This window comes from Loxodonta africana, chromosome 15 (genome assembly GCF_030014295.1).
Source record: "Loxodonta africana isolate mLoxAfr1 chromosome 15, mLoxAfr1.hap2, whole genome shotgun sequence".
NCBI classification, from domain to species: domain Eukaryota; kingdom Metazoa; phylum Chordata; class Mammalia; order Proboscidea; family Elephantidae; genus Loxodonta; species Loxodonta africana.
The window spans coordinates 46,178,766-46,205,777 of NC_087356.1; positions in this window are offsets into that span (position 1 = coordinate 46,178,766).

Sequence of the window (27,012 nt, forward strand, 5' to 3'; positions counted from 1 at the left end):
ACCACTATTATAAGAACTCTAGAAATAGTTCAAACAGAAAAGAAAATATTCTTTGATGGTTACGAGAGGGGGGAGGGAGAATAGGAGAGTGGTATTCACTAATTAGATAGTAGATAAGAACTGCTTTAGGTCACAGGAAAGACAACACACAACACAGGTGAGGTTAGCACAACTGGACTAAACCAAAAGCAAAGAAGTTTCCCGAATAAACTGAATGCTTCGAAGGCCAGTGCAGCAAAGGGTGGGGTTTGGGGACAATGGTTTCAGGGGACATCTAAGTCAATTGGCATAATAAAACCTATTAAGAAAACACTCTGCATCCCACTTTGGAGAGTGGCGTCTGGGGTCTTAAACGCTAGCAAGCGGCCATCTAAGATGCATCAATTGGTCTCAACCCACCTGGATGAAAGGAGAATGAAGAACACCAAGGACACAAGGTAATTACAAGCCCAAGAGACAGAAAGGGCCACATAAACCAGAGACTACATCAGCCTGAGACCAGAAGAACTAGATGGTGCCTGGCTACAACCCATGACTGCCCTGACAGGGAACACAACAGAGAACCCCTGAGGGAGCAGGAGGGCAGTGGGATGCAGACCCCAAATTCTCACGAAAAGACCAGACTTAATGGTGTGACTGAGACTAGAAGGACCCCGGTGGTCACGGCCCCCAGACCTTCTGTTGGCCCAGGACAGGAACCATTCCCAAAGCCAACTCTTCAGACAGGGATTGGGCTGGAAAATGGGTTGGAGAGGGATGCTGGTGAGGAGTGAGCTTCTTGGATCAGTTGGACAGTTGAGATGTTGGCATCTCCTGCCTGGAAGGGAGATGAGAAGGTTGGGGAGGAGTTAGAAGCTGGCAAAATGGACACAAAAAGAGAGAATGGAGGGAGGGAGTGGGGTGTCTCATTAGGGGGAGGGCAATTGGGAGTATGTAGCAAGGTGTATATAAGTTTTTGTGTTAGAGATTGACTTGATTTATGAACTTTCACTTAAAGGACAATAAAAAAATTCTTTAGTGAAATAAACTTAAAAAAAAAAAAAGATTATTAATGGTTACCAGGAGAATAAGGAAGGAGGATTGGGGAGTTCTTGTTTGGGGGGCACTGAGCTTATGTTAATGGTGTTGGAATATTTTGGAGAAGGATGGCGATAATGATAATGGTGGCAAAAAATGAAAGATGTAATCAACATCATTGAATTGTAAATGTGGAAGTTGTCGTGGTCAATGTTTTGGTGTGTTTATTTTCACAATAATAAAACAGTTCATCAGAGTGCATGAGTGGCTTGACCAAAGTCACACAGCTTGGCCAGCAAGTGCTGAATCTGGGGTTTGAGTCCAGGTCTGCCTGAAGTTAAGTCTGCTTCTTCCACGAGGCCACATTTGTCCCACAGATGTGCCCTCAGCCTAAAACATGGGAGAAGAGACAAAACTAGGACGGTGTGAATTCACAGATGTTCAGCCTGTGTCGTGTTTGTTTAGTGTTTATTGGTAGGCTCATTTAATTATTATTACCTCTATAAGTCACAAGTGCTGTACCTAGGTCATGGGTTATCAGGCTGATATCACCTGAAAAATTTTTAAGAAATCTGTTAAGTAATGTACCTGGAAGTCAGGGCATCAGTGTAGACAGGTACCAAGGATGCCTGTAAACCGCAATGATTTCCTTTGTAACACTAAGCGAAATTATATTCATCCATACCTTTTAGATCTCCATCGAGTTAAAAAAATATATATTTTCAGAAGACTATACTCATTTGGTGGTTGATTTGGAAAAATAAGTTTCCAAAACAATTCTTTTAGTCCAGACCAGGTCCTATATCCGGTCCTGGACACTGATTTTTGATGAGGAATACTACAGTCATCTTAACCCATCTGTTTCACACTATAATTTTATACATAAGCATGTGAGACAAATATAAATATTTGTATATGCACACATACATATGTACATATACGGTCATATAAGTTTAATTGACATGAATATATATGTGCAGCAAACACTATATACAGTAAGCATTTATCCACATATATGTATATTATGTACATATATACACAAACATATACATAAACCAAAAATCCTAACTTACTGCTGTAGAGTCAATTTCGACTGCTAGCACCTTTTTAGCACCCCTGTAGGACAGAGTAGAACTACCCCACACGTTTTCCAAGGCTGTAACACTTTACAGAAGCAGATTGCCATGTCTTTCTCCTGCTGAGTGGCTGGTGGGTTTGAACCTCAGCAAATTTTGGTTAACAACCGAGCACTTAACCGCTGTACAACCAGGGTTCCTGCAAATGTGTATATAAAATCCATTGCCATCTAGTCGATTCCGACTCATAATGACCCTGTAGGACAGAGTAGAACTGCCCCAAAATCTTTCCAAGGAGTGGCTGGTGGATTCGAACTGCTGACCTTTAGGTTAGCACCCATAGTTCTTAACTATTGCTTCACTGGGGCTCCAAAAATATGTATATACATATACTTTTATTTATGAAATTTGGAATTAATAATTTTCAATAAGGTTTTATTATGTGTGTGATGTCTCAGGATAACTTCACTAAGCATTGTTACATATGTATAAATTTAAATTTTTTCATAAATAAGGTAAAACTTGCTCTTTTATTTAAATATTATTTTTTATTAATCTGTTATTTTATATTATTTTGTGAATGGATTCAGTAGTATTTACATAATACCACCAGTTTTAATAAAATATATTAATCTATATGTATTAATATATTTTATGTATATCTATGTATTGTATTAACTTTTGCACAATAATGGTTTGTAAGAAATGTCTCGGAAACCCTGGTGGAGTAGTGGTTAAGTCCTATGGCTGCTAACCAAAGGGTCGGCAGTTTGAATCTGCCAGGCGCTCCTTGGAAACTCTATGGGGCAGTTCTACTCTGTCCTATAGGGTCGCTATGAGTCAGAATCGACTCGACGGCACTGGGTTTTTTGTTTAAGAAATGTCTCAGAAACTCCGTAGCTTATAACACCGAGCATTTATTTCTGTATTCATAGACGTTCGTGTTAACAATGATTTGGCTGATCCAAGCAGAGCCCAGCTGGCAGGTTCTGCTGCAGGCAGCTGAGCTGATCTCCAGCTAGGGATGTGTGTGATCTGCGGCCAACGCTGAAGGGGCGGTGACTATTCAGGGCATGACACTCTCATGGCAAACTGCAGGAGCAAACAAAATACTCAAACCAAGCTGCACAAGCGAATTTAAGTCCAAACATCTCCAACGCAAAATTTTGACTTATACTTTCACCTTCATGATGTCTCAAATTTCTGAAAATCCTTTACTCAATTTAATGTTCCTGAGAATTGATCATGCCACTGACAAATATTTATATTTTTAATATTTACAGTATTAATAAGTTTCCAAATTTAACTTGCACTTACTGAAAATAAAGTTGGACATGTATCACCAGGTGGGTTTAAAAAGAAATTTTCTTAAATGTCTTTGTTAGGAAAAAAAAATTGTATCTAGCTGAAATACATGTCCACTAAAACTTAGCTTCTCAAATCTTGCACATCTTCCCAGTGTTAAATGCAGGTCTCATTCAGTAGATGTAAAGTGAGGCCAGCTATTTGGCATTTCTAACAAGCTCCCCATGAACCCCTTGATGCTGCTGGATTCTGGACAAATTTCGAGCAGCAAGGTATTTGGATATTTAGGAAAAATAATGCTATGTTCACTGTTATTTTTTTTCTTTCTCATCAAGACAGGTTTTCCTTTTTTTTTTTTTTTTGTAGAATAATTATATGCATTTGATGCAATTCCTCAATTTTTCTGTTTACTCAATGACTTGCTGAAGTTTTCTTGTTTTGAACACCAGACTTACTGAAGATACTTGAAAGCACACCCAAGTGTATTCTGGGACCACAGCCTAAATCTAAAATCTGAAAACTGTGGTAATAGTGGCCATGCTGGGTGTCTACAGTCAAGTGTGGAAGCACATTTCCCCAAATCCCCTTTTCCACTAGGCTTTCCTATGGAATTATCCATGGAGAGATCCTCCCTGAGATTTGTAAGGCAAAAGAGTGGCATTCAATACTCTCCATCAGCACCTGCAGACAGACACTTGGACAGAGGTAAGGACAGAGAATCACCAGATGAGGTGTTGCAGGCAGCTGAGAGCACCAGCGCCACCACACCTGGCTTCCTAGGAAGGTCTGAGAACCACAGGTTAAGGTGGCTGATATCTGCAGTTCAGATGCACTCTGGTTCTTGGGGAGCACCACAGAATCAATTACCTGTTTTCTGCATCGGTTTCCCTGGTTATCACATCCCCAGGCCTTTAAAAGTTTGTTGTTCGGACTCTAACTCCCTGATTTAAAACAGTCACTGCTTGGAATTTCTATTTTGCTGTATGAACACTGACTGATACTGTAACCCAGTCTCATCGGGTGTGATAATCTCTGTCATTCACTGAATCAGAAGACACATTGTCATGTTCGTGCTGCTGGGGCTGAGGAGCTGGAAAGAGAGTTAGGCAGCAGAGAAGACACCCTGGCCCTTCCACCAAAACCTTCCAGGGACCTTCAAGGAGTTACTGAGTTGGAGAAAATGTCAGCAGATGGAGGCACAAGGAAGAGCAGCAGAGGAGACCCAGCCTCACACTCCTGCTTTCTGGGGTGGTTTATATTCCAGCTTGTAACATTGTGTGACTCAGACTATTGGCAGCAATAAGTAACATTCTCGGCCTACAGGTTACTGATGGTGAGACTGCAGTCTGCCCCAGACCTACTGCCACTGAGCCACGGTGGAACCCCAGGTTGCAAAGTGGATGCCTATAAATCAAGACCTTGGGAGCTTCCCCTGGTTTCCTCTTGGTTTCTGCTGATACCAGGCTAACCACCTGCTCATCGCTGACTCCCTCAGTGAGTGATGGTGGCTGTCTCTCCTAGAGATGAAGAAAAGGAGGGTGGAGACTGGGTCATCTGGATGTCACATCTGGCATCTGAGGAAGAAAACATAAAAACAAGCATCCACACTATTCATGTTATAAGTGACATCCTTGAAGATCCAGGCATTACTGACCTCACCAGCCTCAGCCAATGTTCACATGTCTCAGCTCCACAGAGACACTTAGGGGATACAGCAGTGAGAAATCAGGAGGGACATTTTCACCATTGTGAGTAAACTCTTGTGTTCTCCTTTCCTCACCTGGGAGCCAGAGCAGCAGAAGGCCCAGAGACCAAAGGTGCCCTCATGTCCATGCTGACCATGACTGACCCCTGCACAGGGTGTGACAGGCTGTTGATGAGGCTTCAGGGTGCCAGGTTTGTACTCTGGGAACCTACAGATCAGCAGGCAGGGGTAGCGCTGGTCTCCAGCTGCAGGGCAGGCTCATCTCAATAACAGCACAGGGGCGGTTCATCACAGGTGGCCCAGCTTGACCAGGACAGCAGAAACTGGGACAGAGGTCTCCTGTCCAGTCAGGAGAATGTTCTTTTTTTTTCTCTTTATGGCTTTTTATACCTATGGATCTTTATAGATGTAGATACAAATGTGTATATAGATAGATAATTTCCCCTAACCTAGAATCAATGACACCCTAATACCAATAAGCTCTGGGGGTACCCAGATCTGGGTTCCTAAAACCTTTCTCCAGTAAAAGAAGGCAGTGTTCCTTGAGGAAAGGACTGACTTCTGTCTAGGATAAGGAAAGTACATGATTAGCCTGAGCCATTCTGTTCCAGAAACTAAGGAAGTGCTCAAAGAAGGATAGAGTTGTGGCAAAAGGGTACTTCCAGCTTAAATGGGGCTCCCATTGGCCAAATCTGGGAAATTCTGAGTGTCAAAGTAAATAATGATTGCAACATAACATTGAAGAAAATATTAATTCATGATTCTATATTAATATTTAGATGAATAATGGGATATTTATAAAATATCAATGAAGTTCTCCACCAATTCTTGTTAATTTCAAGGTGAAAAGAGTAACTGTACAGCAGAGAAGCCTGGCAGATACCCCCTTACTCTAGTAATCTAAGTGAACCTCATCAGTAATGGGGCAGATGGAAATCTGGCCCCACTAGGACGATGCTGTGAGGAAAGCCCAGAGTGACTTCTGTAATATTCCTGACGAAGAGGCATTAGCTGAATTTAATCTTGAGGAAAAATCAAACAAATGTAAATTGGAGGATATGCTACAGCTGTTATGTAATCTTTGAAATTGACAAGACTGTGAAATTTAAGGAAAGACTGAAGAACTGCTCCAGACTGAAGGAGAGTAAAGAGACGTGGCAACTAAAGGCAACACGTGATTCTGAACCTGATCCTTTTGTTACAAAGAACACTATCAGGACAATTATCAGGGTGTGAAATGGACCTGCTAATCCAGGTGCGCATGACCAGAGTGTGGATGGTGTGTTACTGTGTTGATGGAAGCAAGCCCTTTGCTCTAGAAGAACCGGCCTTGCAGGAACATGGCTGCTCTGCAGGGAGGCTGGAGGCTAGGTTTGCCTGAAATTCCCATGGTCTGACGAAAGCTCTTCACAATTGCAGGCTTCTAGAAGCCTCCTTGGTACATGTCCATGTTGAGATACCTTTTCCACCGGAAACGAACTCATAACCATCATAATTTAAAATCTCCTCAGCATTCAAATCAGAGTCAGCCTTTCTCAAAAGTTCAGCGAACTCTAGAAAACAGAGGCCTTAAGGAAAGGAGCTCAGCCTGGCCCTTGGAGAGTGCAGTAGCTCTGTGTGGTTTGTGTGGGAGAAGGTAGGATGACCTTATACCCTAAATGTAAGGAAGAGGGGAGAAGGAGTCAGTAATGGGCTAGGAAATGGGAAGGAGTATCCCCAAAGTGAGATCAGAATGTCAGGGAGATGTCACCCAACTCTCTGCCCAGGAAAGATCGTTCCCCACCCCGTACCCCTGAAAATCTCTGTTCTTCTCTAAAATCTCTTCTCAAACAGGACTTCTTTATGTAGTTTTCCTGCCTCCTCCATCCAGTGTGCCCTTCTTTCCTCCAAACCCCCACTTTATCTTTGTCTATAGCCACAGCACATCCTGATTATACTGTTATTTGTGTATCATGAGTATGGAATTATGTATGTGATTATTCATGTATCCACAGCTCCTACTTCCTCAGGTACAGGGACTTTCTTAAAGGCAGGGACTGAATCTTTCAATATTTGTATCTCTGGGGCCAAATAAAGGCTTGACATATAGCTGGCACCCACAAATTAATTGAGAATAAGTCGATCAGTGAAAGTCAGAATGAGATGATATGTGTGAGAGAGATAGTCCTTCTTAGCATCCTAGAATCCCACTGGTGCTTTAAGGGATGTCTCTGGTGAGACTGGAAGGAAGGGACCACAGAGCAGCCAGGGCAGCTTGGGTGCACAGAGGCAGCAGTGACAGCTGAGCCTCTGGAAACAAGCGCTTCAGGCTGCCTGGAGCACCAGGACTGAACACCAGGGGAGGGAGCCCACTCACGGCTGCACCAGAAGGGGGCGCGCTTTCTTCACGGTGTGGCTCTGCTCAAGGGCACAGCACAAGCTGGAGACATGCGGGTCTGCAGGTGAAGATGCATCCGGTGGGACAAGGGGCTGAGATCCCAGAACAACAACTTGCTCAGCACAGAGTGAGGTGGGCGGAGTCAATGCACTTGCGCATGAATCCAAACATTTAGCTTAGGCTCTGTGAGATGTCTTCAGGATACACGCATGGAACACGCGGAAAATTGAATCACGAATGAGTATTTCATACAGTATTTATCAAGGTGCCTCCTACGCAGTTGGCACTTAGAAAATTCAGCCATCATTATTGTCCTTATGGAAATTCAGAAAGAAACGCTGGTTTCGTTTTTTATACTCCCCTCCCCCATAAAAAGAAAAAAAAAATTCCCCCCCATAGGCTAGTCATTCAGGAGACTGTTACACTCCTGCCAGATTCCCAGACCTCATTTTCTGCACGTCCTGGCTGAGGCCCACTGCGGTGCCCCATGTGGAATTTGGGACTCTTCCCTCACTCAGGCCCCTGCGTTCTCACTCCCAGAAAGTGGAGGGATTCCAGCAACCCGGTCCTTGGAAAGAAAGTGTGGTGTAAAGAAGACCAATAGGTCTGTCTTGGGCAGGCAAGTTCCCACCAGCAGGGCAGCCGAGAGGCTCCTGTCTCTCCAACAGTGCTGTCTCCCCCATGTGGAGCAGGAGGGAGGCTGAGGGAGGTACTTGGGAAGACAGGGCTCTTCCAGCCCCAATGCCCTTGACCATTGGCTATGCCCACTTGTTGATGTGACCTGGGGTGTCAGTGTGACTGAAGATGGTGTGCTGCCAGAAGGCCTAGGTCCTTGGACTGGGTGCCTGAGGAGCTGATCACATGGAGCCTCCCTGGGCCCCGCTGGTCTGCTGCATCCCCTGAACATGTTATGAAACAGTGTTTCTGAGCCGCTGGAGCCTGGCCTGGCGCGGACAGATGCATGGAGTGGTTAAATGGATCCTCCTGACAGCGCTCGGCAGTAGCTGAGGACGGATGAGGGGCAGGTGGACAAGACCTTGACTTTTGTGTCCCCAATCAGTGAGACAACTGGATGTTATATGCTAATTTAGAGATTTTTCCCTTTTTCCAAGCCCAGATGTGCCACATAAGTTATTCTCATGCCAGACTTTGCAAAACATTTCAAAATCCCTCATGAACTCAACTAAGAAAAAGTACACTCAAAATTATAGCATTTTTATACTTTGGAAAATTTAGTCACCTCACTCAGCCAATGCCAAATGCGCTGTTCCCAGTGACTAAAGAGGGTTCAAATGGGAGGCAAAAGGGAAATCATGTTTGAATCAGGGGTCACACACACCCTTCATCGGTGCCAAGGACCACAGGCTCCGGACACAGTAAGATGTCCAGAAAATAACAGCCCATGACGGTTCTCTGTAGAGACAGCTGCTGCTGGCTAGTTAAGGGCTCTTTGGCTACATTCTCCTTTCTGCATAATCATGGGTGACAGAGTAGGTTGTTAAGCAAACCCAACGCTGAGGTCCTCCTATGGGTGTGATGCTGAGCCTGGACATAGTGGAGAAATGAAGTGATTCATGTGAACATGAAGGCGAGAGAGAGGGAGAGATAGAAACAGAGACAGAGAGAGAATGTGCTGTGTGTATACGCACAGAGACTTTGTACTATAATGGTGTAGTCGGCAGAATCATGGCCTCCAAAGTAGGACCTAATCTTGGAATTTATAAATGTTGTATGGATAAAGGGTCTTTGCAGATGTGATTAAATTAAGATTTTGAGATGAAGAGATTATTCTGGATTATCCACTTGGTCCTAAATGCAATCACAAGTGTCCTTATAAGAAAGAAGCAAAGGGAGCTTACTAACAGAAGAGGAAAAGGCAATGTGACCATGGGCAGATTGGAATGATGTAACCACAAGCCAAGGACTGCCAGCAGCCACCAGAAGCTGAAAGAAGCAAGGCAGCCTCAGGAAGGAAGGAAGAGGAACATGATTCAATTATCTTAACGGCAGCCAAACTCTTAATTGCTGCTTTGTATTTCTACTCATTTCTCTTTGAAAAACTCAATGTAACTAGCCTAAGAATGCAGACACACAAACTTAATAAACCAATCCAAACTAAAGTCTCACTTTTAGATAGCCTGCCCTCTGCAGGCAACCAGTCATTTTAAATTTCCCTTTTGGAAAATTCCCTAGCAATGTGTAAAAAAAAAATAATACTGTATATAAACTGACCAAAATTGTAATGTGACAAGCTCATCTCTTTGGAGAGGAGTCTCTCTCTTCCCAAACTCTGACTTGCCAAACTCACTCAGTCAACCCTTCTGACTTTAATTGACTTGTTGATCATATATATTTTTTCTTTTAACGTATGTTACAGTCATAAGTAAATAATACAGATGGGGCTCAAGGAAGCCTCTGGAAAAAAAGTGCAATGGTCATTTATAATCTCCTTGATTAACTTCCTAATGCTACACACAAATGAATTAGTGAATATTTTTATGATAAAAAAAATAAACATGGAACCCAACACCCTATAGTGAGGCACCTGGTTAGTTGTGGAATAAATATTGATGACTTTCAGTTGAAACTGACGTATAACTAGTATTATCTTACACGGCATCTTCATTCTAAGATGTTCAGGGGTGCATAAAATGGGCCACCTGTGTTCTCTTCATTATATATATATATATATACTTCATGGTGATGTAGTGGTTAAGAGCTCGGCTCCTAACCAAAAGGTCAGCAGTTCAAATCCACCAGCTGCTCCTTGGAAACCCTATAGGGCAGTTCTACTCTGTCCTATAGGGTCACTATAAGTCAGAATCCACTCAGCAGCAATTTTTTTTTTTTTTAATATTTAATGGTTAAATCCTCACAACATCCTTTTGAAATGCACACCCTCTCATCTTACAGATGAGAAAACTCTTCACCAGAGCACACAGGTGGTTCACCCAAAGTCACATTCAGTTTGTGCTGGGGCTAGGATTTGAACCCAGTTCTGTCTGATATTAAATCTGCTTCTCCCAGGAGGCCACACTCATCCCATAGATAAGCCCACAGCTGAAAAATGGAAGAAGAGATAAAAACAAGGTGGTGTGAAATTCACAGCTTGCTCTTGCCTCTGCTCCACCCATGCTGCCCTTTCGTTAAACTCAGTCCCTCCTGCAGCTTCTTCTACAAAAAATAATCTCTTCAAGGCTTTACAAACTCTAAATGTCTCTATTTTAGACTTGGGGCTAGGAGTACCACCTGCACTGCCTTGACCCTCTCCTCATCTCCTCTTTTACTTCCCATCTCACCCCTCAATCCCTCCCTCTCAGACTGTGTGATGTCAATTGAATGAATCCTCCTGTTATGAAAACAAACGTCCCCCCTCCCCTTGTGCGTTGTGAGAGCTGACCTTAGGTTATCAGATGCCCAGATGTGCAATAGCTATTCAAAGCATTTTACCAGGCACCTTTCTCTCTAAGAGAAATTCTGGTGCTAACTCTCCTTACAGTGACATGCTCTCCATCTCTTGTCAAAACTGGCACCAAATAATAGTTTGGAAAGGGCTGGGGAGACAGAGGATGACCATCTGCTCAAAGAGGCAAAAGACATTCTCTGCTCTTATATTAGTTTCCTCCCACTGCTGTGACAAATGACCACAAACGTATTGGCTTGTTTTAATAAGTGTAATACAAAGGTATTAAATTATATTTGTATTGTATTAAATACAAATGTATTTAACTTATATTTCTGTAGATCATAAACCTTGCAGAACTAAAATCATGGTGTTATAAGAGCTCCTCCCTCCTGGAGACTCTAGGAAAGAATTCATTCCCTTGCCTTTTCCAGCTTCTAGAGGCCACCACATTCCTTGGGTTGATGCCCCTTCCCTGTGTCACTCCAAACTCTCCTTGTTTCATTACATATCTCCTCTCTGTCTAGGGCCCTCTTGCCTCCCTCTTATAAGGATCTTGGTGATTACATTTAGAACCCACCAGGATAATCCAGGAGAGTCCCTCCACCTCAAGATCTTTAACTAAAGGTCTAATCTCTAAAATCTATAGAAAACTGCAACATCTCAACAACAAAAAGACAAACAACCCAATCATAAAATGGACAAAAGCCATTAATGGAACCTTCACCAAAGAGGACATTCAAGAAGCCAACAAACAAGTAAAAAATGCTCACTATCATTAGCCATTAAATCAAAAAAACCAAACTCATTGCCGTCGAGTCAATTCTGATTCATAGTGAGACTACAGGAACTGTCCCATAGGGTTTCCAAAGAGTGGCTGGTGGATTTTAACTCCCAACCTTTTGGTTAGCAGCCGTAACTCTTAACCAATCCTCTTGGGGAGGCAGACTACAGTGAAATACCATCTCACCCCTAGCTAAAATGACAGTGATCAAAAAAAAAAAGAAAACTGATAACAACAAATGTTGGTGAGGTTGTGGTAAGATTGGAACCCTTATCCATTGCTGGTGGGACTGTAGATTGTAGATTGGTACAACCACTAAGGAAAATGGTGTGGTGCCTTTTCAAAAATCTAGAAATAGAACTACTTTATGATCCATCAATCCCACTCCTAAATATATACCCTAGAGACCTAATAGAAGTGACATGAACAGACATATGCACACCTTGTTCATTGCAGCATTAAAAATTCACATAGCAAAAAATGAAAACAACCTAAGTGCCCATCAATGCATGAATGAATAAGCAAAATGTGATATATACATACAATGGAACACTACACAACCATAAAGAACAATGATGAGTCCTCAAAACATATTATAACATGGATGAAACTGGAGGACATAATGCTAAGTGAAATAAGTCAATCACATAAGGACAAATATTGTATAATTCCACTTTTAGAAGAAGGCAAGAATATATATCTGAAAAGACCAATGTTCATTGGTGACTGCCAGGGAGGGGTGAAAGGGAGGGGGAATCACTCTCTAGATTGTAGATACTTGTTATTTTTGGTGGTGGGAAAAGTAGCACTGACTGTAGGTCAAGTGAGCATAGCTTGACCAAAGTGAATGATGTCACTAAGAAGCACTCAAGAGAAAACGTTGTACTAAAGAATTTGACATATATAACTTGGCGACAACACCAACAAAGACCAAAAAATGAGTGTACGGTTACATATGTATGTGTATGTATGTGCGTATGCATATAGGTATACGGGAAGGTACAGGTGTATACATATTATGCACAGATAGAAATAGCTGTATGTATGTGTAAATACAGATAAGTGTGTGCAGGCCCACATATTCATAGAAGACACAACAACAGATACTTCTCAGACATAATCCCAACACCTTGCAAAATTGGTTTTCTAGTTTAAGGCCTTGGGGTTTAGGGCCTTAATCTCATGGGACAACTCCATCAATTGGCATAATATAGTTCACAAAGTTCATGTTCTGCATCCTAGTGCAGTGAGTAGCATCTGGGCTGTTAAAAGCTTGTGAGCAGCCACCTAAGATACAACTGTTTGTCTCTACTTGTTAGGAGCAAAATAGTAATACGGAAACCAAAATCTCGGAGAAGAAACAAGTCCACAGGGCTAATAGACTTCACGAGCCGAGGCCTTATCTACCATGATATCAGAACTAAATGGTGTCTGGCTACCATTACTGACCATTCACCAAAAAGACACCCACAAAAAGTGATTAAAAAAATCAATAAAAAATTACAAATCTGAAAAAATAGTATAATACATGATGAACATTCAGTTCATTTCTTTATTTTAATGCACACCCAACTTCAAATTTTACAAATCAAATAGACAAAAATAAATAACATTAGAGACAATTGGGATGATAGAACAAAAATTTTGATGAATAGATACATAATAAATTTGTTTCCAGTAAACATAGAATGCACATTCTTTTAAAATACCCATAAATTATTTATAAAAATTGACTGTGAAGTAGTTTTCAAAATAAAATGACAACTAAGTCCTGAAGTTCTATACATGGCAAATATAAATTTTTGGTCAATAATGCTTATTGTAAAGCCATATTCTGAATAAATTGTAGTAAAATTAAAATTAAACAGCAAAAATGCAAAAATTAACATATTTAAATAAAAACTCTGTTGTAAATAATTCTCAGAATACAGTGAAAAATAAAAGTAAAACTACAGACCAGTAAAAAGTTATATAAGCAGTATTTGTCAACGCTGTGGCATGTGGTCTGTGTATCAGAAGAAATTTCAAATTCTTAGTTGATTTTATTAATAAATAGAAAGATTTCAAAATTTGTAAACTAAGTATTCAATTTAAAAATGAGAAAGAAATTAAGAAAAAATAAATTTAAATCTAAAAATGATCAATTAGGAACCGAAAATGGAGAGAGGGAGTAGCCCTGACATAAAGATCATTTTTTAAAATGATTCGCCTCTAAAATTCCTACCAAGAGAAAAAAGTAAACCCTAGTACTCATTAGGAATGTTCATGGGAGTGCTCTGCTCTGTATTTTCAAGATTTATCAGTTTGGAGGAAAATATATATATTCATTATAACTGCTCTATATTATCGCATGATATCAAATTCTATACTTTACTTATCCTCAGATAGGTGAATTTTGTTTTCAATGATGCAGTAAATATCCTTGTACATACTTATACGTGCAAATGCTTGGATACTTCTCTAGGACACACACACACAAACATATGTGAGTAAAATTCCCAAATCATACATACTTAGCTACGTATACAAAGGGGCTTTTTTTTCATTTTAGCATAATTTCTTTAGTAGTTGTCGTGGTTGTTCTTAGGTGCCCTCAAGGCGGTTCCAACTGACAGCCACCCAACAGAATGAATCATTGCACTATCTTCACAATATTTATTTGAGCCCATTTTTGCAACCGCTGTGTCCATCCATCTTGCTGAGGGTCTTCCTCTTTTTCACTGACTTTACCAAGCACAATGTCCTCTCCAGGGACTGGCCCTTCCTGAGAGCATGTTCAAAGTACATGAGATGAAGTCTCACCATCCTTGCTTCTAATGACATTCTGACTGTACTTCTCCCAAGCCAAATTTGTTCATTTCTCTGGCAATCCATGTTATATTCAGCATTCTTTGCCAACTCCATAATTCAAAACCATCAAATCTTCTTCAGTCTTCCTAATTCATTCTCCAGCATTCCCATGCATATGAGTTGATTGAAAATACCATGGGTTGGGTCAGGCTCACCTTAGTCTTCAAATTGACATTTTTGCTTTTCAACACTTTAAAGAGATCTTCTGTAACAGATTTGCCCAACGCAATATGTCCATTGATTTCTTGACTGATGCTTCCCTGGGTGTTGATTGTGGATCTAAGTAAAATGAAATCCTTGACAATTTCAATATTTTCTCCATTTATTATGATGCTGCTAATTGATCCAGTTGTGAGGATTTTTGTTTTCTTTATGTTGAGGTGCAATCCATTGAAGGCTGTGGTCTCTGATCTTCATCAGTAAGTGCGTCAAGTCCTCTTTCACTTTCAGCAAGCAAGGTTGTATCATCTGCATATCAATGGTTGTTAATGAATCTTCCTCCAAACTTGTTGCTGCATTCTTCTTCATATAGCCCAGCTTCTCAGATTATTTGCTCAGCATAAAGATTGAATAAGTATGGTGAGAAGTTACAACTCTGACACACACCTTTCCTGACTTTAAACCATGCAATATGCCCTTGTTCTGTTCAAACAACTGCCTACTGATCTATGCACAGGTTCCTTAGGAGCACAATTAAGTCTTCTGGAATTTTCATCCTTCAGAATGTTATCCATAATTTGTTATGACCCTCATAGTCAAATGCCTTTGCATAGTCAACAAAACACAGGTAAACATCTTTCTGGTATTCTCTGCTTTCAGCCTGGATCCATCTGACATCAGCAATGGTATCCCTCACTCCACATCCTCTTCTGAATTTGGATTGAATTTCTGACAGTTCCCTGCCAATGGACTGCTGCAAACCAAACCAACCAAAGATAATTTGTTGAATTATCTTCAGCAAAAAATTTACTTGAGTGTGATATTAATGATATTGTTCAATAATTTCTGCATTCCAGTGGATCACCTTTCTTTGGAATGGGCATGAATATGGATTTCTTCCAGTCAGTTGGCCAGGTAGCTTTCTTCCAAATTTCTTGGCAGAGACAAGTGAGAGCTTTCAGGGTTGCATCTGTTTTCTGAAACATCTAAATTGGTATTCCTTCAGTTCTTGGAGTCTTGGCGTTCATCAATGCCTTCAGTGTAGCTTGGACTTCTTCCTTCAATACCATCTGTTTTTGATCATATGCTATCTCCTGAAATGGTTAAAAACCCAAAAGCCCATTGTCGTCAAGTCGATTCCAACTCATGGCAACCCTATAGGACAGAGTAGAACAGCTTCATAGGGTTTCCAAGGAGTGCCTGGCAGATTTGAACTGACAACTTTTCAGTTAGCAGTGGTAGCTCTTAACCACTAAGCCACCAGGGCTTCCAAATTGGGTGAATGTCAACCAATTCTTTTTGGTACAGTGACTCTGTATATTCCTTCCATCTTCTTTGGATGCTTCCTGTGATGTTCAATATTTTGCCCATAGTATCCTTCAATATTGCAAGTCAAGGCTTGAACTTTTTCTTCAGTTCTTCGAGCTTGAGAAATACCAAATGTGTTCCTCCCTTTTGGTTTTCTAACTCCAAGGTCTTTGTACATTTCATTATAATACTTTACTTTGTCTTCACAAGCCGCACTTTGAAATCTTCTGTTTAGCTCTTTTACTTCATCATTTCTTCCATTTGCCTTACCTACTCAACATTCAAAAGCAAGTTTCAGAGTCTCTTCTGACATTCATTTTGGTCTTTTCTTTCCTGTCTTTTTAATGATCTTTTGCTTTCTTCACGTATGACGTCCTTAATATCATCCCACAACTCATCTGATCTTCGGTCATTAGTGTTCAATGCACCAAATCTATTCTTGAGATGGTCTCTAAATTCAGGTGAGATATACTCAAGGTCATACTTTTGCTCTAATGATAATGAACAGAGGAGTAAAAGCAGCCCTTATGTCCCAGACCAAGGTTGCATACAACCACAACCTAACTCCTCCCTATCCTCATCCCGTTAAGAGACAGAAACTGTCTAAACCCAGTAAAGTGTAGACTTTAACTCACAAAGGAAGGCAAATACATTCTGGATACATAGATACAAGGGAAAGGAATTCAGTGTTTGTTATATCAGAGCTAAGAGAGTGATTAGAAAGAGCTACAGAAGTTTTTCAAGGGCAAAATGGCAAATATGAAAATATACTATAGGAAAAGAAGGATGTCTACAAAATACAGAAAGAACATATTCTAGAAGAAAGTATCAGCTAAGAAGTAGAATAAAATCCCTCACAAATACATTGACAATAAATGTATAATAAAAATGAATTCCATAAAATAAGAACCCAAAGTGGAGACGAAATATCAATAGAATTAGGTTATAAGAAGTTTTCAGAGTTGAGAAAACAAATTGAGAATTAATCCAGCATAATTAAAGAACTACTTCTTTAGTTCTCCCCAATTTTTACCCAACAAGAAGCCGAGGTGAGGGTGTGGTAAGGGTGAGCTTTCAGCACATTCTCCCCAGAACTCATCGTAGCTAGCCCAAGTTGGCAGGGATGGATCTCAGACAGAAAGGAGCACAAAGTGCTCAGATCAGGATGGATCTCAGACAGGAAAGAACACAAAGTGCTCAGATGAGCTTCTGCCTCCTGTTGCTCTGGTTTGTGTGAGAGGAAGGAGAGTATGAAAGATTTAGAGAGAAGAGAAAATGTTCCCTGCCCCTACCCTCCTCCCACCTTCCTTCCCACCCCTATCTAACCATTCTCTGGTCTCAGAAGAAGATTCCCTTCACCATTGCTCCTCTAGATCTGTCCTATCCACCCTATTTCCTTTCTGCAGCATCTTCAGCCTCTTACTGACTCCTCCTTAGCTAATAAAACCAAACCAAACCCGTTGCCATCGAGTCAATTCCGACTCATAACGACCCTATATGGCAGAGTAGAACTGCCTTTTGGTTAGCACCTATAGCTCTTAGCCACTACACCACCAGGGTTTCCTCTTAGCTCATAATAATGCTCAAATATCGACCCCTCTTCCTTTGACTTGTGATTCCCTCTGGCTACCACACTGTTCTTGCATTTTCTTCCTCAGTTAAGATCTTTTGCTTTGAAGGAATTTTTTGCACATACTGCCTCCATTCCCTTGCTATTCATTTCTCACCCCACTACAACCTGGCTTCCACCTTCTCCACTTTAGTAAAACTGCTTTGCCAAAACATCAATGACTTCAAGACTTTTAACTCTAAGGTGATAGTTTTAACCCTATCTTCCTTGCTCTTCCTGCAGGATTGAAACTCTCATCCACTCCCTTCTTAAAATTCTCCCCTTTTTGCTTTCATGCATCCTTTCTCTCCTAAATCTCCTACCACTCTGATTGCTCTTTTTCTTTTTAAAATATTATTGTGGTGAAAATATACATAACAAAACATACATCATCTCAACAATTTCTTTATATACAATTCAGTAACATTGATTACAGTCTTCAAGTTGTACAACCATTCTTGCTATCCTTTTCTGGATAATTCCACCAACATTAACACAACCTTAATACCTCCTAAGCAAAATCTGCCCTTTTCCTCCTCCCTCACAGCCCTGGTAACCACTACTAATCTTTGGTTTCTGTATATTTGCTTATTTTGTATAAGTGAGATCATACAATACTTGTCATTCTGCGACTGCCTTATTTTGTTCAGCATCATATTTTCAAGGTTTCTCTATGACTTTTACTGAATACATTTTTCTGCCCACCCCTTAAATATTGGTGTGCTTGGACTGTCTCCACAATCCCTTTCTCATTCTTTTTTGTTCCAGTTACCTTACATATGTGAAAGGGTCGCCAGGTATTGACAATGGTTATTGCCTAGCAAAGGACCGACTTGAAACTCTGTGTAGGAACTTTGGTCTGTGATCCTCTGAAATGAACCTCAGACCTACAATTCCCAGAGGAAATTGTGACCCGGGGAAAATATGGTATTATTTAAAAAATTATTTACTAGTACCCAATTGAAAAGAGCCTTGATGGGTAAGTGTTTGGGTGCTAGCCTAAATGTCAGTGATTCGAACCCACTAGCAGCTCTCAGGGAGAAAAAAAGACCTAGTGATCTGCTCCTATAAAGATTACTGCCTAAGAAACCCTATGGTGCTATTCTGCTCTGTCCTAGAGGGTTGCTATCAGTCAGAACAAACTCTACGGCACACAACAACAACCCAATTGAAATAATCTTTCTTATGAATGAGAACACCAACTGGAAAGATTAGATAGGAATATTAGGGGGCAGTGAGTTTATGGTAATGGGGGAGGAAAAACTCAGAAAAGGAGGGTGAGAGTGGTTGTACAACTCAAAGAATGTAATCAAAGTCAGTGAATTGTACAAGTAGAAATGGTTGATTTGGTTTGTGTTTTGCTGTGTATATTCTCAACAACCACAACAAAATACAAAAATACAATTAAAAAAAAAGAATGAGAACATTGAAGCAGTATTCTGTCTCAATATGATGCCACCTTGTCAGACGTTCATGGTGAGTTTTTCACAGTTTAAAGGTATGCAAAATGAATGCACATCTTATTTTGAGAGGCTCTGCCCCTGGGAAGCCCCTCTGCAGCCCCAGGTGAAGATGAGGTAGCAGTAGCCTACTGGAGTTTTCCTCATCAGCTGGGGTGGGGGCGGGGGGCTGATGCTCAGGGTCATTCTCTGTGGAAAGCAGAAGGGAATGTTGAAGACTATAAGAATCTGTGACAACTATAGTTTTCAGGTTGTGAGTGTGACAGTATGGTGAAATATCAAAAGAATAAACTGGTCGGGGCACGTGTGAGGCAGAAACTGCATGACACATTTTTAGATAGCAATTTCTTTATATGATGCCCAGTGTTGTGAGGAAGGACTCCTAGCATCCACCCTTCATGCTCTCCACACACACACAAACACACCCCACAGGTCCAAGGAGGGTAGTCGGGTGGAAATCGAGACACTTGCCAGCATTTGGAGAAGGGCTGGGCCACAGGAAGTACAAATTAGGACATTAGAAAGCTAGAATTCTATTCTAAGCTAAGTTTGTAACGTCTTTATGGCTTTGGGCAAGTTACTTCCCTTTTCTGAAACTTGGTTTTCTCCTTTGTAAATGAGGAAACTGAACACATGAACTCTAAGATTCCTCCCAGTCCTTTATCTCAAGAGTCCATAAATATAAATTAAACAGCATAAGCTTTTGTGATTGGAAAAGCTACTTTTACCTATCTTGGCTACTAGGTGCAACAGTTAAGACATCTGGAATTTTAACTTATTTCTTTATTTTCAGTTTGGCCACTAGATGGCTCTCCTGCTCTGTGCTAAGAGCTAACCTACTTCAGGCAAAGGAATTCTGAGATTTCTCTGTTTTTCTCATTACCAGTGATTGTTAGAGAAAGAAAGGGACAAGCTGTCTTTTACAAATTAGCAATAATTTATCAACAAAACTTTGAAAGGTAAGGAATGCTTATTATTTATCTACTGTAGAAAGCATTTTAAAGAAAAAATATTTAAATTAAAATAATATCTTTAAACCTTGTATTGGCTAATTATGATTGCAACATTCTTGTAAATGTTAATTATATGATTTTCATTTTTAAATGATTGGAAATCTATATATTCTGTTCATCTCAACATTATTTATGGAAATATTTGAACCAGTCAAAAGTCCAAAAACAGGAAATAGTAGGGAAAAAGCATATTTTTAAAATAATAATAGTCCCAAAATAATAATAGTATTTAAAAATCATGCCTTGAGAGGCTTACATGTCGTCGAGTAAAAACTATGTACAGGGAGGAGGAAGGACCAAGATGGTGGAGTAGTCAGACACTTCTGGTGGATCCCTCTTACAACAAAGAACAGGAAAAAAAAGTGAAATGATTATATTTATGACAAGCTAGGAGTCCTGAACATCAAAGACAAAGTTAGAAAGCAGACCAAGCAACGGGGGAGGGAGAGACGGTTCAGAAGAGGAGAGGAGTTGGTGGACCTGAAAGGTCAGGAACCCTCAGGCACCATTCCCTGAAGCAACTGCTGCTGGCTGGTGGTAGTGTTCAGCCACAGTTTCCCCAGGGAGAAAGAGCCAGCAGCACAGCCTACTCACACCTCTGGAACCAGAGAAGAATGGTGCTGTCAGCAAAAGCTAAGTACTTGCATATATTTTACTGTGCCCCCAGCCCCCAAATCCAGCTTCAGTGGCTGTCAATTTCCCTGGGCCTGAGATAGGTCCTGCTGAGCTCCCTGAGCTAATCTCCCTGACTTAGAGAAGGAATAAATTCACAATTGGGGGAAAATATAATCTGCCAGCTCCATAACCTGGGAACTCAGGACAGAAGTGGCTCCTCATTAGGCATAAATGGCCTGTGGACATTGAATACTTCTCCCTGCATGGACCTGTGTGAGCCTATTTCAGGAGAATAGGCCCTTGTTGGCAGACTGCAACTGTTTCAGCTGTGCAGTGGACAGGTGGGTGTTTGATGTTTGACATTGCTTTGCCTCTTAAACAGGGTCTGCACCTACCCACATCAGGGGCCTAAGGACTGGTGGATCCACTCAGGTCACCCAGCCAACTGTGACAGGGGTCCAAGGATGACTGTTACCTCCCAGTCCATACAACCAGAACCATTGGGTGCCCATTGTCCATCTGCAGAACCCACCCACCTGTGCGCTCTAGGGATCAGGGATGCGCTTTCCTCACAGACACTTGGAGGACAGTAGTCAGCCCCCTACCTTGTTGAGAGTGTGACCTCCTGCTGCAACTAGATACTTGTACCTACACCAAACACCCCTACCCCTCTAAGACTGGAGGACACAGCCTGAACCACACACTTGATGATCAACTACCTGGACACATGTGCTGAATCCATACAAGAAAAGTGAATAGATTCCTAGGTTCATATACCCAATAACATCCTTAGCCATCTGGTGACAGGATGTTAGGGCTTCAAAGGTGAAAATAATCAAGAACTAGCTCACTCAAGCAATGTATTGGGGCATATCAAAACAAAATAAAGCAAGAAGCTAGGATACAGTAAGCAAACATAAAAAAAAAACTAATATGATAACTTATACATGGCTCAAAGAAAACAGTCACCATAAAATCCCATAAAGAAGCAGACCATGATTGCTTCAAGAAGCTCTCAAAACAAAGAATCAAGGGCTCTTTTGGATGAAGGTACCTCCCTGGAAATACCAGATTCGGAATACAAAAGATTATTATACAGAACACTTCAAGACATCAGGAATGAGATAAGAAAGAGATCAGGCAATACACAGGACAAGGTAAGGAACACACATATAAAGCAGTTGAAAAAATTTAAAAGGTTATTCAACAACATAATGAAAAACTTAGTAAGCTGCAAGAATCCATAGAGAGATAAAAAAACAAAAAAAAATTTTTTTTTTTTTAGATAGCAATCAGAAATTCAGAAAATTAACAATAAAATTATAGAATCGGACAACTTAATAGAAAGTCAGAGGAGCAGAATTGTGGAAGTGGAAGCCAGAATTAGTGAGATGGAAGATAAAACACTTGGCACCAATATATTTGAAGAAAAATCCGATAAAAGAATTTTTAAAAATGAAGAAAATTCAAGAATCATGTGGGACTCTATTAAGAGAAATAACCTACAAGTAATTGCATTACCAAAATACGGAGGGATAACAGAAAATACAGAGAGAATTGTTCAAGATTTGTTGACAGAAAACTTCCCTGATATCGTGAAAGATGAGAAAATATCTATCCAAGATGCTCGTTGAACTCCACATAAGGTGGATCTTAAAAGAAAGTCGCCAAGATATAATCAAAACCAAAGGTAAAGAGAGAATTTTGGGAGCTAATAGCAATAACCAAAAAGGCACCTAAAAAGGAGAGTCAATATGAATAAGCTTGGACTACTTGGCAGAAACCATGCAGTTAAAAAGGCAATAGGATAACTTATATAAAGTATTGAAGGAAAAAAATTGCCAGCCAAGACTCATATATGCAGCAAAACTGTCTCTCAAATATAAAGGTGAAATTAGGACATTTCAAGATGAACAGAAGTTTAAGGGATTCATAAAAAACAAACCAAAGCACAAGAAATAATAAAGGGAGTTCTCTGGTTAGAAAATCAGTAAAATCATATATCAACCCAAGGCTAGAACACAGGACAGAGCAACCAGATGTCAACACAGATAGGAAAATCACAATAATAAATCAAGATAAAAAACTGTTCAAAACAGGGAAACAGCAATGTCAATATGTAAAAGAAGACAACAGTAAAACAATAAAGAGGGACTAATAAATGTAAATATAGTCATAGATCTTTCATATGGAGAGAAAGACAAGGCAATATAAAAAAATAAAAGGTTTAAACTTAGAACACTGGGGTAAATATTAAGGCAGTGACAAAGGAGACTGACAACCCTACTCATCAAAATAAAATACAAGAAAAAAATTGAGACTCAGCAGAAAAAAAAATCAACAACAACAAATCAGAGCAAAAGACAATATATAAAGACAAACAAAAAAAAAACCCAGTGCCGTTGAGTCGATTCCAACTCATAGCAAAAATAAACTACACAGCACAAAAAATTAAGCCCGAAAAAGGAGCTGTCAACAACACACAAAAAAAGACATTCAAAATGACAGCACTAAAATCATACGCATCCATAATTACACTGAATGTAAGTGGACTAAGGGTACCAACAAAAAGACAGAGAGTGGCAGAATGCATTAAAAAACACAATCGGTCTATATGCTGCCTACAAGAGACACACCTTAGACTTAGAGACACAAACAAACTAAAACTCAAAGGATGGAAAAAAACATATCAAGCAAACAACAATCAAAAGAGAGAAGAAGCGGCAATATTAACCTCTGACAAAGTAGACTTTAACGTTAAATCCACCACAAAGGATAAGGAAGGACACTACATAATGATTAAAGGGACGATACACCATGAGGATATAACCATATTAAATATTTATGCACCCAATGACAGGGCTTCAAGATACATAAAACAAACCCTAATATCATTGAAAAGTGAGATAGACAGCTCCACAATAATAGTAGGAGACTTCAACACACCACTTTTGATGAAGGACAGAACATCCATAAAGAACCTCAATAAAGACAGGAAGATCTAAATGCCACAAGCAACCAACTTGACCTCATAGACATATACAGAACACTCCACCCAACAGCAAACAAGTATACTTTCTTTTCTAGTGCACATGGAACATTCTGTAAAATAGACCACATATTAGGTCATAATGCAAGCCTTAGAAGAATCCAAAACATCGAAATATTACAAAGCATCTTCTCTGACCATGAGGCCATAAAGTAGAAATCAATAACAGAAAAAGCAGGGAAAAGAAATCAAACACTTGGAAACTGAACAATACCCTGCTCAAAAAAGACTGTGTTACAGAAGACATTAAGGACGGACTAAAGAAATTCACAGAATCAATGAAAATGAAAATACTTCATAACAGAACCTTCAGGACACAGTGAAAGCAGTGCTCAGAGGTCAATTTATATCAGTAAATGCACACATACAAAAAGAAGAAAGGGCCAAAATGAAAGAATTATTCCTACAACTTGAACAAATAGAAAGAGAGCAACAACAACAACAAAAAATCAGGCACCAGAAGAAATCAAATAATAAAAATTAGAGCAAAATTAAATGAAATACAGGAAAAAAAATTGAAAGAGCATGACCAAAAGCTGGTTCTTTCAAAAAATTAACAGAATTGATAAGCCATTGGCAAAACTGACAAAAGAAAAACAGGAGAGGAAGCAAATAACCCAAATAACAAATGAGATGGATGATATTACAACAGACCCAAATGTAATTAAAAGAATCATATCAGATCACTATTAAAAATTTTACTCTAACATATTTGAAAACATAGAAGAAAGGATGAATTTCTAGAAACCCACTACCTACCTAAACTAACACAAACAGAGGTAGAACAATTAAATAAACCCATAACAAAAGAAGAGCTTGAAAAGGTAATTAAAAACTCCCTCCCCCCCAAAAAAGCCTCAGTCTGGATGTCTTCACTGCAGAGTTCGACCAAACTTTCAGAGAAGAGTTAACACCACTACTACTAAAGGTATTTCAGAGCATAGAAAAGGACGGAATACTCCCAAACTCAGTCTATGAAGCCACCATACCCCTGATACCAAAACCAGGAAAAGACGCCTCAAAAAAGAAAATTACAGACCTATATCCCTCATGAAATTAGATGCAAAAATCCTCAACAAAATTCTAGCCAATAGAATTCAATAACATCAAAAAAATAGTTCACCATGACTAAGTGGGATTCACATCAGGTATACAGGGATGGTTCGACATTAGAAAAACAATTAATGTAATCCATTTTTTTTTTATCATATAAATAAAACGAAAGACAAGAGCCACATGATCTTATCAATGGATGCAGAGAAGGCATTTAACAAAGTTCAACATCGATTCATGATAAAAACTCTCAGCAAAACAGGAATAGAAGGAAAATTCCTCAACATAATAAAGGGCATTTATACAAAGCCAATAGTCAACATCATCCTAAATGGAGTCTGAAAGCATTCCCCTTGAGATCGGGAACCAGACAAGAATGCCCTTTATCACCTCTCTTATTTAACATTGTGCTGGAGGTCCTAACCAGAGCAATTAGGCTAGATAAAGAAATAAAGGGCATCCAGATTGGTAAGGAAGAAGTAAAAGTATCTCTATTTGCAGATAACATGATCTTATACACAGAAAACCCTGAAGAATCCTCAAGAAAACTACTGAAACTAATAGAAGAGTTCAGCAGAGTATCATGATACAAGATAAACATACAAAAATCAGTTGGATTCCTCTACACCAACAAAAAGAACATCGAAGAAGAAATCACCAAATCACTACCATTTACAGTAGCCCCCGAGAAGATAAAATACTTAGGAATAAATCTTACCAGAGACATAAAAGACCTATACCGAAAAAACTACAGACACTACTGGAAGAAAACAAAAGAGACCTACGTAAGTGGAAAAACATACTTTGTTCATGGATAGGAAGACTTAGCATTGTAAAAACATCTATTGTACCAAAAGCGATCTATAGATACAATCCAATTCCGATCCAAATTCCAAAGACATTTTTTAACGATTTGGAGAAACAAATCACCAAATTCACATGGAAGGGAAAGATGCCCTGGGTGAGTAAAGCCTTACTGAAAAAGAAGAACAAAGTGGGAGGCCTCACTCTACCTGATTTTAGAAACTATTATACCACCACAGTAAGCAAAACAGCCTGGTACTGCTACAACAATGGATACATAGCTGATCTCTAAAATCAACATGATACTGAAAAAACTCAACTACAAAAAGACAAATAATCCAATTAAAAAATGGGCAAAGGATATGAACAGGTACTTCACTAAAGAAGTTCAGGTTGCTAACAGATACATGAGGAAATGCTCACGATCATTAGCCATTAGAGAAATGCAAATCAAAAGTACAATGAGATTTTATTTCACTCCAACAAGGCTGGCATTAATCCAAAAAACACAAAATAATAAATGTTGGGAGGTTGTGGAGAGACTGGAACACTTATACACTGCTGGTGAGAATATAAAATGGTACAACCACTTTGAAAATCAATTTGGTGCTTCCTTAAAAAGCTAGAAATAGAGCTATCATATGATCCAGCAATCCCACTCCTTGGAATATATCCTAGAGATATATTAAAAGAACAGATATATGCACACCTATGTTCATTGCAGCACTGTTTACAATAGCAAAAAGATGGAAGCAACCAAGGGCCGATCAGTGGATGACTGGAAAAACAAATTATAGTATATTCACACAATGGAATGCTACAAATCAATAAAGAACAATGATGAATCTGTGAAACATTTCATAACATGCAGGAATCTGGAAAGCATTACTCTGAATGAAATTAGTTGCAAAAGGACAAATATTATATGAGACCACTATTATAAGAAATCAAGAAATACTTTAAACAGAGAAGAAAATATTCTTTGATGGTTACGAGAGTGGGCAGAGAGGGAAAAAGGAGAGAGATATTCACTAATTATATAGTAGACAAGAATTATTTTAGGTGACGGGAAAGACAACAGGCAATACAGAAGAGGTCAGCACAGCTGGACTAAACCAAAAGAAGTTTCCTGAATAAACTGAATGCTTCAAATGCCAGCATAGCAGGGTCAGGGGTTTGGGGACCACGGTTTCAGGGCACATCTATGTCAACTGACATAGATAAAATCTATTAAGAAAACATTCTGCATCCCACTTTGGAGAGTGGCATCTGGGGTTTTAAATGCTAGCATGTGACCATCTAAGATACATCAATTGGTCTCAACCCACCTGGAGCAAAGGAGAATGAAGAACACCAGAGACACAAGGTAATTATGAGCCCAAGACACAGAAAGGGCCACATAAACCAGAGACTACATCAGCCCGA